This window comes from Seriola aureovittata, chromosome 7 (genome assembly GCF_021018895.1).
Source record: "Seriola aureovittata isolate HTS-2021-v1 ecotype China chromosome 7, ASM2101889v1, whole genome shotgun sequence".
NCBI classification, from domain to species: Eukaryota; Metazoa; Chordata; class Actinopteri; order Carangiformes; family Carangidae; genus Seriola; species Seriola aureovittata.
The window spans coordinates 3,296,998-3,312,516 of record NC_079370.1 but is presented as its reverse complement, the minus strand read 5'-3'; the positions used below and the strand labels follow the sequence as shown (position 1 = coordinate 3,312,516).

The window sequence follows — 15,519 nt, the reverse complement described above, 5'->3', positions numbered from 1 at the left end:
GTGTAAACCCCGGCTGTGCCCCCGTGAATGAGCCTCCAAAGAGCAGAGTTGAGCTTCAGGCGAATGAAGAAAGTTTCAAAGTTCTGCAAAGTCCAGAAAGATGTGGGGAAAAAAAAAAAAACCTCCCAGTAAAACATGATGAATGAAAAAGCCTGTGAGAAAATAGAGTTTCACGGGTGATGCTGGGATCACCGAGGTAGCTGCAGATGAAGCTGTAGATTAAGACGGGTCAGAACTGAAGGTGACACCGGGTCAGCTGGTTCACCTGCACACTGATACTACTCCACCATGATGGTTTCTTTCTTTTGTTGAGCTTTGTTTTGCAGCCATCCCACGGTATATCAGTCCTGCTATTCTGCACAATATTTCCTCCATATTGTTATGAAAACAAGTTTTGGATGCCCACACAGTTTACCATGAGCGTAGGCACGTCAAACTGCATGGTGCATTTGTGTGCTGTAAGATAACTGACACTCGGTATATATGCACAAAGAGTGTGGGAGGAGGTTTGGACGTGGGAACTGAATAATCATGAACTCGTGGCTCGTCTATATTGGTTGTCAGTGTGTACATGCTGTGATATCATCATCGTACAAAAGAAAAACAAAATAGGAAAGTAAAAAAAAAAAAAAGAAAGTAGTACAAACACAGAGCCGTGAAGCCCCTCGGCCGTTTTCTTATCATCGCCATGTTGCGCCTGTGACCCGCCACATCTGGCTCTATTTATGGCCTCTCTGCTTGTGTTAGCTGTGATGTTATGACAGCAGAGTGACTGTGGAGCTTACACTAAGAGGACACAGAGCCCGTCTCCATGGGGGCTCTTTAGGTCAGTGCCCCCATTTAAACAAAAAATAAAAAAAAAGACAAGCCCCAGAGGTTTTTCAGCAGTGTGTTTGCAGTGCAGCTGCTCCTCTCGTGTTGTCCATTCTCATATGTTTTTTTTTTTTGTTTTTGTTTTTTTTTATGTTTTCTCTCACAGGAAGTTTACTGAAGACTGAACGCTCTTAGAGGGAGAACCTCAAAGGGGGGGTCTCAGCCCCTAACGCCCCACCAACCTCCCCATCTTCAAACCCCCTACACCCCCTGAGAGAAGTCGGAGGAACTGGTGGATTGGGAAATCATTTCGCGCAACAAAACCTGTCTGTAAGTTCAGTTGTGATGCTTTTTACACACATTTAAATGCCTCCAGTTTCTGCTATGTTGAGTTTTGACCTCCTTTTATTGTCTGATTGCGTCTTTTTTGTGTGTGTGTGTGTGTGTGTGTTCCTTGTGGTTTTGGAAAAAGCACTCGACCTCTCGATCAGGGATCAATAGAATATCTCAAAATACTATCTGTTTGCTTGTGGTATTTCTGTTTGTGCATGATAAAGACAATCAATGCAGCTCCAGTAATGTTCGACATGTTCCCTTAAAAAATACAACACAAACAAACAAACACAATAATGACAGGAACGGCAGCAAAGCTGAATTAAAACAGATTCTAATTTGGATTTGAATTCCTCTGCCAGATTCTTATTGGTGAAGAGAAATACAGCTGAGCTCTGCCCATTTTGCTTAAGCAAAAACAGCTACTGAAATCTGTTTTACAAAATTTGGCAAAAAGAAAAAAAGATGAGAACCCGTCAATCATAATCAGAAAATGTTTTTAACGCTTCTAAAATGCGGAATAACATTTAATATTATTTGATGAGCTCAGGATCCCTTTTAAAATATTACATTTCATATCGGTGCCAGCTTCACTGCACAACTACAAACTGTACAGAAATGAATCCTTTATAGAAAAAAAAATAAGCTGTCTGTTATTTTGAGCAATTTGAGTTTTATTTTTTTGTCAGCGACTTCAGTTTCTTAAGCAGCGCTCTTATCTGAGTGGTGATGTGTTTTTATACGCGCTCGATAACACACTCGTAGAAATTCTTCACAATACAGTGGGGCCGTTCAGATGCATGCGGGAAATAATGACATATTTGTCTACAATAATTTCCAGTTCAGACACTGTGAGGCTCAGATTGGTCACATTAATGGAGAGGAAGCTTGTCTGCCAGTTAATGGCTCTCCCCTATCGCACCCATAGCCGCTTGTATAAACCGTGATTTTTGAAGTGTTTTTCCAAAGTGACAAAAAAGACTCTCGAGAGCTTACAGTCTGTCTCTGCCTCACACGCCCAGGTAGACAAATAAACATGGGTTACGTCCCCATGAGCTCGTATTTGCAGCGATTAAACAGTGCAAACGCTCACCGACGCTATCTCTGTCTTCGTGCCCACTTTCAAAGCGCCGCTATTGTGCCGCGCGATCCCTCGTTCGGCCGCCCGTGCCTACATGCGACATGAGGCCATTGTGGGGCATTGTGTGTCAGTTAAAGTGGATGGAGGGCCCACCACTTTTCCATTGCTCTCTGCTGACAGCGGGGGAAACAATACGCGACGGTCGGGTTTTGGAGGGTTGAATATACAGCAACGGGCTTTTTGAACTGGATCGCTGGCATCATGGTGGCATGAGGGCTCCTGGTGCGGACAGCCATTTTCTGCCTGTCATTATTGATGACACAAAGACGTATCAAAGGGGGTGAAATGGGACAGAATGGTAGTCAATGCGGGTGCACAGGCGTGAAACATGATCAGACCACTGAGCTGAATAGAGGTATTATTGTGCCAAAAAAGAGAGAGAGAGAGAGAGAGAGAGACGGAGGCAGAAAGAGACTGAGTGGCATTGCTTTCATATCTTGTCACCCACTCACTTGACAATGCAGGCACTGTGTCCTTCCCACTATAAATGAAGCTTAGCCTGATGCATAGTTTGGATGTATGACCGGTTGTTCATGGCCCACATGATTTACAGGAGAAAAAAAAAACGAAAATCGAAAAGATCTTTGTGTCACGAAGCAAAACATCAGAAAGCTCTCTGCAGATCCTGCGCTCCGCCTCAATCTGCACGACTGTGAAGCAAGTTCAACCCTCACACCTGCATCATGTCATTCATAGCCATGTATTATTATTATTATTGTTATTATTATTTTTCTTTCTTTATATATAACACAGTCGCCGTGTCCTACACCCCGCCACCTCTCTGCAGGAACCGGGTTTTAACACCTGTCTGGGCAGGTATCAAATCAAGGAAACGTTCCACCCAGTCAGTGCCAACAGTGGTTGGTTGTTTAAGATTAATTTTAAATTAATTCTTTGGCACGTCTGGTCCAGATTTGAACATAGGGTGTTGCAGGTACGTGGTTCGCACCTGAGCCAGCTGAGTCGCCAGGACCCCCCCCATGTGTATATTTCTTGCCTTTGCCCTCTGATAAACTCCAGTTGACCCCTCTCGCCGCTCGCCCTGAGGACTGCAGTGTTTGTCAGTGCCCTTATTTTCTCCTTATTTTCCTTTTTTCTCCTTCACGTTGTTCCCTGAGTCGTGCTCTTGCTCAATGTTAAATGAGGGCAAGGCCACACTTGGATGTGCTGTGACAAATTGGCACAGAGGAGGCAGATGGTGACGGGGAGGAGACTGGTTGTCATGCCATTTGCTGCAGCGACATGAATTGATCTCCGTGCCGCAGAGCAACCACACATGCTCCACTTGTGTAATCCTGACTTTGGTTACCCCATATATACACACACACACACACACACACACACACACACACACACACACACACCCCAGCGAACTCTTGACACACAAGCCACCCTACATCAGCCTTCCGTCCCCATTAGTATCAATGATGTGTGCAGCGGAGGCGCTTGCTAACTGTCAGAGGCTCTCTGCTCGGCTCCGCTCGGAGAGCCAAAGGGATGCTGAGGGATTTTGACAAAGAGACAGAGCTCAGACTAATGGTAGGCTGGTGGGACTCTGGGAGCCTTAACACGCAGCCTACTATAGAGACACATACCGTCACTGCTGTACTGTACATGTCGGCAGGCTGTTCTATTTACAGATCTGCTGTCTTAACAATGTTTACCCATGAGGCTCCGCTGCAGCTTGACTAAAATCCCCATGGGTGTTTTTCATTGCAGCATGACGTCTGTTAAGATCATAGTTTGTCTGACAGGACTGGCATTGCTTATTAGGCTGTGTCCCTGGGATGTGAAAATGTTTCCCCAGTTGGGTTTTTTTTTTTTTCTTTACAGTTGCATTGGGCAGGGACTTTAAAAATACACCCATCTTAGCTGAAGTCATGCGGGGCTGCACCGGGGAGCGGTGCCGACAGGAGGTGAAGAATTAAAGACAAAGTCAACTTTTCTTGCTAATGTTGGATCTCTTGACCCTTCGGCAGAAAGCATCACAGGTCAGGTGGATCAGTGTGAAGCTTGTTGAAGCTGTGTGTGTCTGTGCGACGGTTAAAGAGCAGCAGCAAACCTCACCGGACGCCTCACTAATGGAATTCACACCTTTTTTCTTTTTTTTTTTCTTGACATTTTGAAAAAGCCGCTGTGCAGAACTACATTTCCTTTCACTTAAAACCACTCGCAAATGGACAAGCCTTCACTGCAAGCCCTGGATTTTATATCTAATATCTTATTTAAATTACTTGAAATAGGCGACATTGAACTCTAGTTTGTTTCCACCGTAAAGTAAAAAATATCAGCACCTCTGTGGCTCTTTCCAAATAGCATATGTAAAGATTTATGGATCAGCAAATTTGAAACATCCTCATGCTGCTCTCCTAAGTGTCCTCTGCTTCAACGTCCTGTGCGTTCACTCTGAACTTGGAAAATGCGGCTTCAGTTTTTCTGCACCAAACAACACACACTCAAGATGGACACATTCACGACGATGTCAAACCACCTCACCTCAGTGTGTGATTGCTTTCACTGAATATTTCCTTCTTCTTCGAGGCTTAAATGAATAGAAAACAAACGCCCTCTTCACCGCCTTCCATTAAAAGTTCTCTCTAGTAACACTGGTGAAACTCATGTTGGAGTCTCAGTGTAACTTCTATGATTAGTGTGAAAACCCTCCTCTTGTTTTCCTGGAGTGGAGGAATATCTTGACATGTTGTTCACCAGTCTTCCCTCTGTTTACAGCGGACACCTAACGAGCTCTGTAGTTAGCAGACATGAGCTGTACTCGAACATCTGAGTTGCGATTCCCAGCAACTGTAGTAAAAAGTAGTGGAAGCCAAGCTCACAAGGTTTGGCCGCAACATTTGGAAGTGTGTTTTAATGTGTGTTGGCTCCCTGAGTAAAGCGCCACAGATGCCGCTACATATAAAATCAACATGCCAACCAAGTGTTTCAAATTCCTACATCAGTGTTGAGTAACTGGCGTGTTTTTCAATGCAGAGCCATAAAAAGCTTCAGTTTGTAGCTTAAATAACACAAGTGAACATCACCAACTCTTTATATGGTGTTAAAAAACACAGAGGAAACCAATCTGCCCGTCACTTTATGGCTCCAAATTGAGGTAACCATAAAAAAAAGAATCCAGGTTTTCAAATGGATGAGGTTCGTTAATGGATCAAATTCTCTTTTCATTAAAAGCCAGCGTTCAGTCTGCAGGGGGAAGGAAGGGATAATTAGTGGCTCGGGGTCTCAACACGTGGAACGTGACAGGATGACTTTCCCACGGTTGTTTAATATTCAGTGAAGCTGAGAGCCATAAGTAGGGGGAGGGGGGGTGGGGGGGGGGGGGGGGTGGATCGATCAGCAGACGTGCTGCATTCCCTGGCTTCCTAACAGCCAACTGTGGAGTCATCTGAGTGGGAGTTGTGATGCTCTCCCTCAGCTCCTCAGGCCACCGGAGGGAACATAAAATGTAAATGATGAAAAGCGAAAAAACACAGGAGCAAAGTTCTCAAACGGTCGACACCCGTTCAGGATTTTCCTCTCAAGCAGTGAAAAAGAATAATTTCAATCAATCTGAGCTGGTATTCAACGGAACGACAGAGAGAACTGTATCGACTTTCCTCTGCAACACTTCTCTCAGACGAATGTTTGGACTTCAAAGAAACTTTTTGCTGACTTTCATGTTTATCAACGGCTAATTATCCTCACGTGGTGAAGCCGAAATGATGCAACTCGAGGGGGCCAAGCAAGAAAAAAAAAAAAAAAATGCACAAAACCTCACACAGCATGCAACTTTCCACACGCTATTAGACAGTCAGAGACGCTGGACAGGAGCCAGTTTCTTACAAGAAAAAGGCACAAAATTCAATTGCACGTCCACGTTCGAGCACAGAGAGCACGCTGTGAGGAGAAAAACAGCCCCTCCATTCGCGATAACAGCTCTTTCACTGTCAGCACAAACAATCTGCAGACCTTACCCCCCCCCCCCCCCCAAAACCAGGACAGCGTTCACATTTGCCATATTCACAGAGAAAAGGAAAAGCTCAGAGAACGTGGAGTGCGAAAACAAATCTGCAGCCCAGTTTAAATAAATCATCTCCCTGTAATGGGGAGAGAAATCCCCTCTTAAAGAGCGTAACTGCTTTACGGTGTCAGCAAACATGGCTGCAGCCCTGCCGCACACCGCTCTGCCTCAACATCTGTGTCAGGAGCAGGATCCGGGTACCGTGGCTGTGCGCCTTGCTTTAACCTCAATCCTCTGACGTCCCAGAGCAATTTGCATCCCTGCGCTCGGGTTTGAAACATTTAGTAAATTTGGATAATGAGCGTGGGATCATTTAAAAGTTGAGGTGAAAGTCAGGAAGCCCTCCAAAGCGCGACTCAAGGCTGTTTATAATTACAATTCAAATGAGCAAAGGGTCAACAGTTTAATATATTTTTGTCTTAAACAACACGCAAAGGTCACAAAATAGTGAAATTTAGTGAAGAGTTGGGCCTGGGATTTGGTTTAATTTATGGTAATATTCTCTGCTATTGAATAATATTTACTTTAAGGGCAAAACCCAAATTAATTCAATTATACTAAAGTTCATATATTTGCCTGTTAAAGTTGTGTCACTTTCACCCTTCAGATAACTACTGCACATTAAAATTGATCCACTTGGACAGTTGGCTGCGATTCAAAATAGCTGCTTGAGATGGAATAGGATCTCTGTTTTTTAGCCTTCGGCTGTTTGCACTCTTCTGCTTGACACCGTCTCGGTGCACGTGTTTGCCAAAGAGAAATAGTGATTTGGTTTTTTTGGGGTTTTTTTATGCCTCGGTGCCGATGACAGTCAGGGCCAGAAGCATCATGTTTTCAGGTTCTGTCCATCCGTCGTGAACGTGATATCTCAGTAACACCTTGAGGGAACCTCTTGTAATTTGACACAAACATTCATTAGGAGTCAAAGATAAACCGATTAGAGTCTGGTGGTCAGAGGTCAAAGATCAAAGTCACTGTGACCTCACGGAAAAAACGTTTTCAGCCATAACTCATGAATTCATGCGCTAATTGTGACAATTAAATAAAGTGCTAACATTTTATAACCAAAGGGTCGAAGGTCAACATAATCAACATAATATATAATCAGCGCTGTAACTCAGGAAGGGGAGATTATTTCCTGCAACTTGGTGAGTTGGTGGCAAGGCTTTTTTTTCTTGTTTGTGCCATCACTGGTGGACTTTTATTTTCTCCCTGTCACCAATTAGCTTCAGGTATCTGATGTAACAGCAGTGGCTGAAGGTCATTCGTAACATTAGATTAGCTCTGTGTCTATATCTGTTTTCCAGTGTGTTTGGTTTGTCGTCAACAGGGTTTATCGACAGGAAGGGACAATTTATTGAATGATAGACTTCAGGGTTTGAGTCCTCTAAATGTACTCTATCCTAACAGAGTGTGGAAATTGTATTGCGGGCAGCGTTGGGAAACAGCCAGCTCAAATAGATCAGAAAGCCACACAGTTATAAACTGAACTTCAGTGTTTTATTTTCTTTTTTTTTCTTGCGAGGCAGCAGCACATATAGCGACCTCAGCCCTGGCTGCAGCCAAAAGACTTGGAGGCGAGAGGCGAGAGCGGGCCTCAAAGCTTTGTGTTTTTTAATGACAGAATGTGCTCCGTAATTGAGAAGACTGATTAAAAACCCTTTGTGTCATGGTCCGGGCGGCAGCAGCATATGGCCGAAGGGCTTAAGCACACAGAGAAGACATCTGCAGCACCAAATCACTGAGACTGAAGCAAGGGAATGAAATCACAGAGATTAAAGTGACTCTGCCTCGTTCCTCTTCTGGAGAAATGGCTCATTTGTGAATGCCACCAGTCAGAGTTTTTAATAGTGACACAGTGTAATGCTGTTGTTAAAGCTGAACGACAGTTTAGTCTAACAGGCTTTTTAAATTGAGTTATTTTGGCCAGTTTTTGAGCAGACACTCGAATTTGATGATGGAGTTTAGAATAATTTGTTAGTTGGAATGTACTTTATTACACACTTCACACAGTAACACAAAGGCGAGGGAATAATAAATGTTGAATTAGTTGTAAATATGCCAGCACAAGATAATGTCAAGTAAAGTTCAGTCATGCATTGCAACAATAACATACATGATCCGACTGCAGCTGCAAACATTCATGTATATAAAGTCAAAAGGCTTCTGCTGCTGATGGATATATCTCGATTCAAAAACAAATACAGTAAACACAACAAACTTTGGCGCTGTAGAACATACAGTGTGAATATTGTGCTTGTCAGCACTAAGGTTTCACAAATAAAGCAGATTCATTCCTTTGGTGCTAACCTGCAAACCCCCACCATCGTCCCTCTGGGCACATTATTGATTTTTCTCAGTTTTAGCCTTAGTTTTAGTTTGAGCGTGAGCAGATTTCTCAGAAACTTTACAGTCGTTGGGAGTCGTGTAAACTCCCCAGAGCGTTCTCCCTAGAACCCAAAACGGTCTGTCCGACTACCTCTCTCTCTATTTAATTCTATTCTATTTTATTTATATAGTCGTAGTTAGTCAAACTCACTGGATGTGAAACGGTGACACTATTTTGCAGGGGCACCGTGTCGCTGCATCCTGGGCTCGGCGCCCGCCCGAGATGAATGTGATTGGTTTAAAGAAACGCAGACAATGCAGCCAGAAAGTTTTTTTTTTTTTTCCTCAGTAGCAGAATGATAATGGGAGCAGCCAGACCGCTCCCCAGCACTGACACGGCGCTGCGGAGATAGATCTGGCTATGCAAGACTAAGTCCAAGTAATCATAACATACATTATCTCAAAGTACTTTACACAGTAAGATCAAGACCTTTCAGTGTTATAGGGAGAAACAGTTTCCACCATGAGAAGCTCTTGGTGACTGTGGAGGGGGGACAAACCCAGAAACCGAACCGGACTCAGGGGTTTCCGTCCGTCTTGAGTAGTTGGGTTGAGAGGAGAGAAATGGAGGAGACAGGGAGACCAGGAACAGCTGCAAATGCTCTTTTCAAGCCCTGTCAGACTGATAATAATAGTAATACAACTATTATTTACCTTTCCTATTTATTATTCTGACTCTCCGGTCTATGGAGGCTCACCTGAGAGCTTGTTCCTCCTCCTCAGTTTGGCTTTTGAGTCTTTGTGTGTTTTTATCTTGCCAGACTTTACAGCTCCCGGAACAATCTCACCGCTGTTCTGGTTTTAAGTGATGGTGTCAATTATTGAAAGAGGATCATTTTTTATAGCTCTCACACAGGTTCATCAGTACCCGGCACATAGTGTTGAAACGAAGAACAACATGGCACCTGCTCCACAGAGGCTCGTACATAATGAAAAATATGCAGCGATTGAGCATCAAGGTCATCGCGGCGGAGGATTTCTCGAGAGGGCTGAGAAATCATCGGCAGAGTGAGCAAATAAGGCCAGGTGGCTGATGAACTCCAGAATAGTTTGACAAACCCTATCACCAGAGACAAATGAAAGTGTCAGCGGCCACCCTGTGTGGTATCACATTCCCTGTGTTGTTCTGTGATAAGCCTCGCCGCTGATATGAGCCAGCAGCACACGGCTGTCTGCAGGAATGGTTTGAGGACGGAGGTACAGTAACAGGAGACCCGGGCAGATGCTTGTCTCCGAGTATTGATTGGGCCAGACGTCCAGACGCAGGCTGGGCTGGTGGCCACTTCTCTGTTCATCTTCGGCGCAGCCGAAAGGAAGTGTTCTGAAAATTTGACATGACACACTGTCACACAGCGCCAGCGGCTAAAGGAATTTATTTCCTGGGTACATACATCCTTTTGCTATCACACATTTAAAGACACCAAGCTCCGTTGTGTCACTCAGAGACACAGGCAGTTTGAAATTACATTCTCACGCAGTGCTTATGTTGCACGCCGTGTGTCCTTGTTTTGTTTTGTTTTTTTTCCTGTAGTGGCTTTTGTGTCAAAAAAACCTCCTGGAAGCCGCAGCCACACGTCACTGCAGAGCTGTACATAAATAATGGCTAACTGCATAGAAAAGTGGCAGAGAGGCTGAAAAGAGTGTTGTGGTGTGGATGTCAGTTCAGTTAAGGTTGCTAGTAAGTGTGACAGGAAGATTTACGGTAACTGTGACATAGGAAAGTGGTGTGTTGTTGCGAGTTAGGTAAATTCATAAAGTAACTAATTTATCATGCAGCTAGCATTACCAAATATATAACCAAGTAAATAATAAATACCAAGGTTCAATGATGTGATGTGCTTACAACAGTCAGCTCATGCAGGTCAGGAGAGGATATTCTTTTGCTCCATTTTAACAAGCAGGAACCTCCAGGGTTGAAAAATGAAGCCAACACTGAATTGCCAAAAACTGCAATTCCTCTAATGGCCACTAGAGCTCTGGCTACAAAAGTGAGTCAATCCCCATAGACTCCCATGTTAAAATGCCCAACTTTACAGCAGAAATAAACATGTTTACAGCCTGGTACAACAAAAACAGTTTTGGTTTCTATAGTTAATTTCCTACTTCATGACAACTGTGAATTTTTATGTAACTCACCTATTTAATATTTATTAAGGCTTAACGTTCTGCATAATTGAGGGTGTGGCTGCTTTAAGTGAAAGGAAGGTGAACGTAACCAGCATTTGCGGAAGTCTCAGCTCCACACACGCCCCACCTCTTTGCCCATGCCTGGAGTAAGGCAAAGTCAGGCACTGCCAAGATGACAATTGCAGAGCAGCTCACTCTGAGCTTCAAAACTGCTTTTCAGAAACCTGTGGGTGACGTCACAGAGGCTACATCCATCTTTATTTACTATGACTTTTAATCGCATTTTATCAAAGAGAAGACGGATACGTAGCCATTTATGACAAATTATTGTTTATTGTTGACATATGTTGTTTTCTTTTTTTTTTTTTCTACATATGACAATCGGAAACAGGAATAGATATGAATTAACATAAATCAGGATCAATTCATTCTACATGATTCACAGTTGATACAAAAATATAAGATACTTACAGTATATACCCAGACAGCTGCCATCAGTCGTTACATTACTTCAAGGTAAAATTGAGATTTATCTTTTCTGAAATTGTCATTTCTCTGTTAGAAACATTACATAATTTAACTATTAGACGCAGCTGAAACTGCCGAGTCATGCAAGCGAAACAACCAGCTGTTGCTTGACAACTGAGGACCTTTGACTGTGGCTGTCAGATGGGCTGGATATGTCATCTGAAATGCCTCTCAGTATACAAGCGTCCCAACGGACGCACACACTTTCTCTCGCTTCTTTTACGCAGATACATTCAGCCTCTTGTCAGGGCAGCCACAAGAGTAATGGCCCCGGGTCTCCTCCTGAACATAGAGTAATGAGAATCTCAAATCCGACAAACAGAGTGCATTTATCACGCACTCGAACTTAATGACACCACCACCCAGGCTCAACTGCTCGCTCACGCCAGCATCCAGCCCCATTATAGATGGCCCCGTTTGTCCCCTCGCTTTTCCTATTATTATAACTATTATTATTATAGCTACGTGGTCATACCTTGTGGAGGGATGGAGAGAGAGGAGGAGGAAGAGGAGGAGGTGGGGAAGAATAGAATCAGACTCAGTGGTATGTCTGCTTGCTCACAGAGCCTTTGTTTTTCCTCTCTGTCTTATTTCTTCCCCACCACCCGCCCAACCCCACCCCCCTCTCCATCCCTCCCAGTGTGACTCGGTCTATTCTCAACTTCTTTTATTATCTTTGTGTCTGCTTCACTCGAGCCTCTAAAAACTGAAAATGCAGATGAGTGGAACACTTCAGCGCAGGAATGGCGAGCGTCGACAGATGAATACTACACACGCCGCTTTGATCTACCACTATGAAGTGTTGTTTTGTGTTTTCGGGGTGACATGCAGCTTTGCACAAGGACTCTTAACTTGAGAAACTTTAAAGAAGTGTCTGTCAAGGAAACATGGATTTTCAAACGGTTCGACCTCAACTAAGCAGCATGTTGCTTATGTTCAGCGATTTAGAGGGAAACAGTGACTATTTGAGGCTATTGTCTTATATTAACATCCCTCAGTTTAGTGGTTACACATGTCCAGGTAGACGTAATGACATCCTAATTACAATGCCTATATAATCCGCAGTGTCCATTGCAGTGATCTTTACGTTGGGAAGAGGGAAGAGATATTTGAGCCGTAATTAGTTGGTCTTCTAAGCAGGCCCCGTCGCTTCTAATGACTGTTGGGGATTTAGACGGAGATAAGAGCTTATCCTTCTTAAGTGCCGGAAAGACGACATTATCTAAACTGAAATCCAGGCCGAGCTGGAACACGCAGCTCAGACACATTAGACACACGCAGAGACGCAAGCAGCCAACACTCTGACTTAGCAAAAACGTCAGCGCCCAATGCGGCAGTAAAGACGCTGCGTTGTCAGAAGAACAATGGACGGCGGTGATTGATGCCTGTGATGCCGCCTCAGAGAGTGAAGCAGACTGGGGGACGGGTCTTATTTAGGAAAGGTTCATCTAACACTCATTTACTGTGTCAGCTCAGGATCTGGGCTAATTTCTCCAGCTCTGACTCAGACAACCTGAGGCTAAAGGTTCAAGCTTAAATCGGTATGAGCAAGGCAGTGAGAGTAGTCATGTAATAACTCCACACTGTGTGCAGTCGTGTGAGGAAAAAACAACATTTGATTCAAAGGAGACAATATTAACAATGTACTTTCTGTTAAAGAAGCTGTGTGTAAGTTTTGCTATTGCTACATAGCTAGCATTAGCATTAGTAGCTGTTTACTTCCCAGTCTAGAGGAAACGTTGCGAGTTCAGCATCAAACTTTTTTGTCTACGTTTAACACAGACTCCATCACGTGGCTCATCAGCTTGGCCTCCACTGATTTTCTCTTGTGAAATAATTTGGAAAGAAACAGTGAAAGTGTCTAAGTCATCAGCATGAATCCTACTTTGTTTTCTCTCTATATATCTAATCTGCAAAGGGATGCTAGATGAATGTTATCTTAAACCGTGTTGTAGCTTTAAAAAAATGTCATTGTTTGAAAGATGCTACTAGGTTTTGTATCTTGGATGGACCTAACAGCACAAACTGACGGTTTCATAATCCTCTTGTCTGTACCAAAAGAGAATAGTATTTGCAGCAAAGTGCTCTGTATTTAGTCTTTTTTTTTTTTTTTTTGTAGTCGTGTTTAATTCCTAAATCTTGAAAAGCTTTAATGGCACGTCTTCTGTTTGCAAAAAAAGTAGTGAGCTTTTTTATTTTCAGAAATGATAAAACAGGCAAAGAAGAAGAAACAAAATGATCTCCACCATGTTTCTCTATAGCAGCAGAATCTAAAGTGCTTAATTAGTCCCAATGGAAAATTGCAGGCAATCATACCACAAGGGTAAAGCTTAGGAACGGTCACTTTTATTCTTTCGTGGTGTCAGATAATCATCATCATCATCATCGTGTATTTGTCTCATTCGACTACTGTGACTTACCATTAAAGTAATCCAGCACTGTTGATAATTTGGTGCTGCCTGTGATGCTCAGTGCAATTGAAGCAAGACCTGCCAGCCTGAAGCTGAGTAGTGGAATTGATTGTCTGGCTGATTCCAGACCAGTGAGCTGTGAGACACTGTCATTCCTCTCTCCTCCTCCTTCCTCCTCCTTCCTCTTCCTCTTCCTCATTTAGATTTACTGTCTTTCCCGCTGTCACTGTTCATGTCCCGTTCCTCTGCCTCGCGCCCGAGCTCCTGCTACCTTCGTCCCATGTACCATGACACAGTGTAGCCTTTGATGGAGGGAGCCACACAGCTCCTTAGTGTTGGATTGCCCGTGGCCATTGACTTTTCTTGGGAGTGACGGAGTTGTTAGAGCCATAAAATGAGATAAACTGAGCTTGAAAGCTTCTGGGTCTTTCAGTGTGTGTTTAGATGATATCATCAGTGTGAGACAGCGGTAATAAAAGTGAGGTCAGCTGCCACCGTAGGCTACCGCCCTGAAAGGTAGCGCTGTCCTGATACGACTGCTGTCTCATTTCATCTCTCCTCTCAAGGCTCCTGGTGTGTGATGAAGCTGACGCGTGGATGTCGGGTTTGAGCAGAAAAGGCATTTAATAATTGGATGCATGCTCTACGTAGAGAGACTGTTTGTCCCAAAGACAATGATAAAGTGTTTAATCTTCCCAGGAACAGTGAACCACACAGGCATGATGATGCCATTATCTCTCCGAGGCACTCTCGCCGAGAAGCCTCACTCTTACCCTTGATTTATATTTCCCTTCATCAGCATCGACCACTCAGATTGCAAAAATCATTCATTTATAAAAAGCCGGGCTTGCCGCTTTTGTTCTTGTTCAAGTGAAATTTACCAAACGTGCTTTTGTCACACATTCCCTTGGTAGCCCCCCTCCCCTCCTTATAATCTTGTTGGGGTAATGTGACAGGGATGGATCTTCTGGGTGACGGCTGTGTGATTGCCTTTGCTAACAAGGGATAAAGGCAGAGGAAGAATTTTCACAGCTATTTATCTTCCTTTGATCAATTCTCAACTACTTTGCCTTCCTGTGTCTTATCATCTGAGCAGAAAGTCTCTGTTGTGGCACACTGGAAACTGTGAGCTCATCTTTTGTCAAGACTAACAGAAATAAGCAGGAGGCCACCTCGTTGCATCATAGAGAAAAAAAGATTCTAGGTATCTGAAATCTCATCTCCTCAGCACTCGCACAGTTCCCTCATTTGAAGGAGCCAAAGTGTAGAGATATGCCACTCATAATTCACTCTTCGTCGAGAGGGAATAAAAGTTCCGGTAGATTGATAATTCATGCAGGATGTCTTTCAAAATAGGAAGCGCAAAGACTTTGGACTGCGAACAGTGCAGCAAGCTAATTGGTACCACAGGGGAGATAGAGATCAAAGAGCCTCTGTGTTAATAGTGAAGGCTCACTCTCTTTTTGTTCGCCACTGAGTTAATGGACACAAAGCCACCGTGAAGTCCTCAAAGTGGTGGTCCTGAGCAGCAGCATCCTCAGCAAACAGCACAGTGAGAGTTACCTGTCTCCTCTCCGGGCTCTGAGTTAGTCCCGTCAAATGTAACGGAAATGTCACATTTTCCTTGATCTAATTAAGGACCCGGACGAGAAAACGTGATATCCTTATGAAAGCCCTCTTACACTCCTGTGCTGCCTGTTGCTTTTTATTGCAGCAATCAAGCTGTGGCGCATAAAACAGCATCACAAGCATAATCAGCTTCC

The 15,519-nt window shown here is 43.7% G+C and overlaps 1 protein-coding gene across 1 annotated transcript in view; it reads left to right on the top strand.

The window, feature by feature from the left end:
- sema6e (sema domain, transmembrane domain (TM), and cytoplasmic domain, (semaphorin) 6E) overlaps positions 1-15,519 on the top strand; it is a 152,677-nt gene that overhangs the window by 60,815 nt on the left and 76,343 nt on the right. Inside the window, 1 exon segment of the mRNA XM_056381483.1 lies at positions 980-1,143. The gene's annotated coding sequence lies outside the window, so the exon portion shown is untranslated.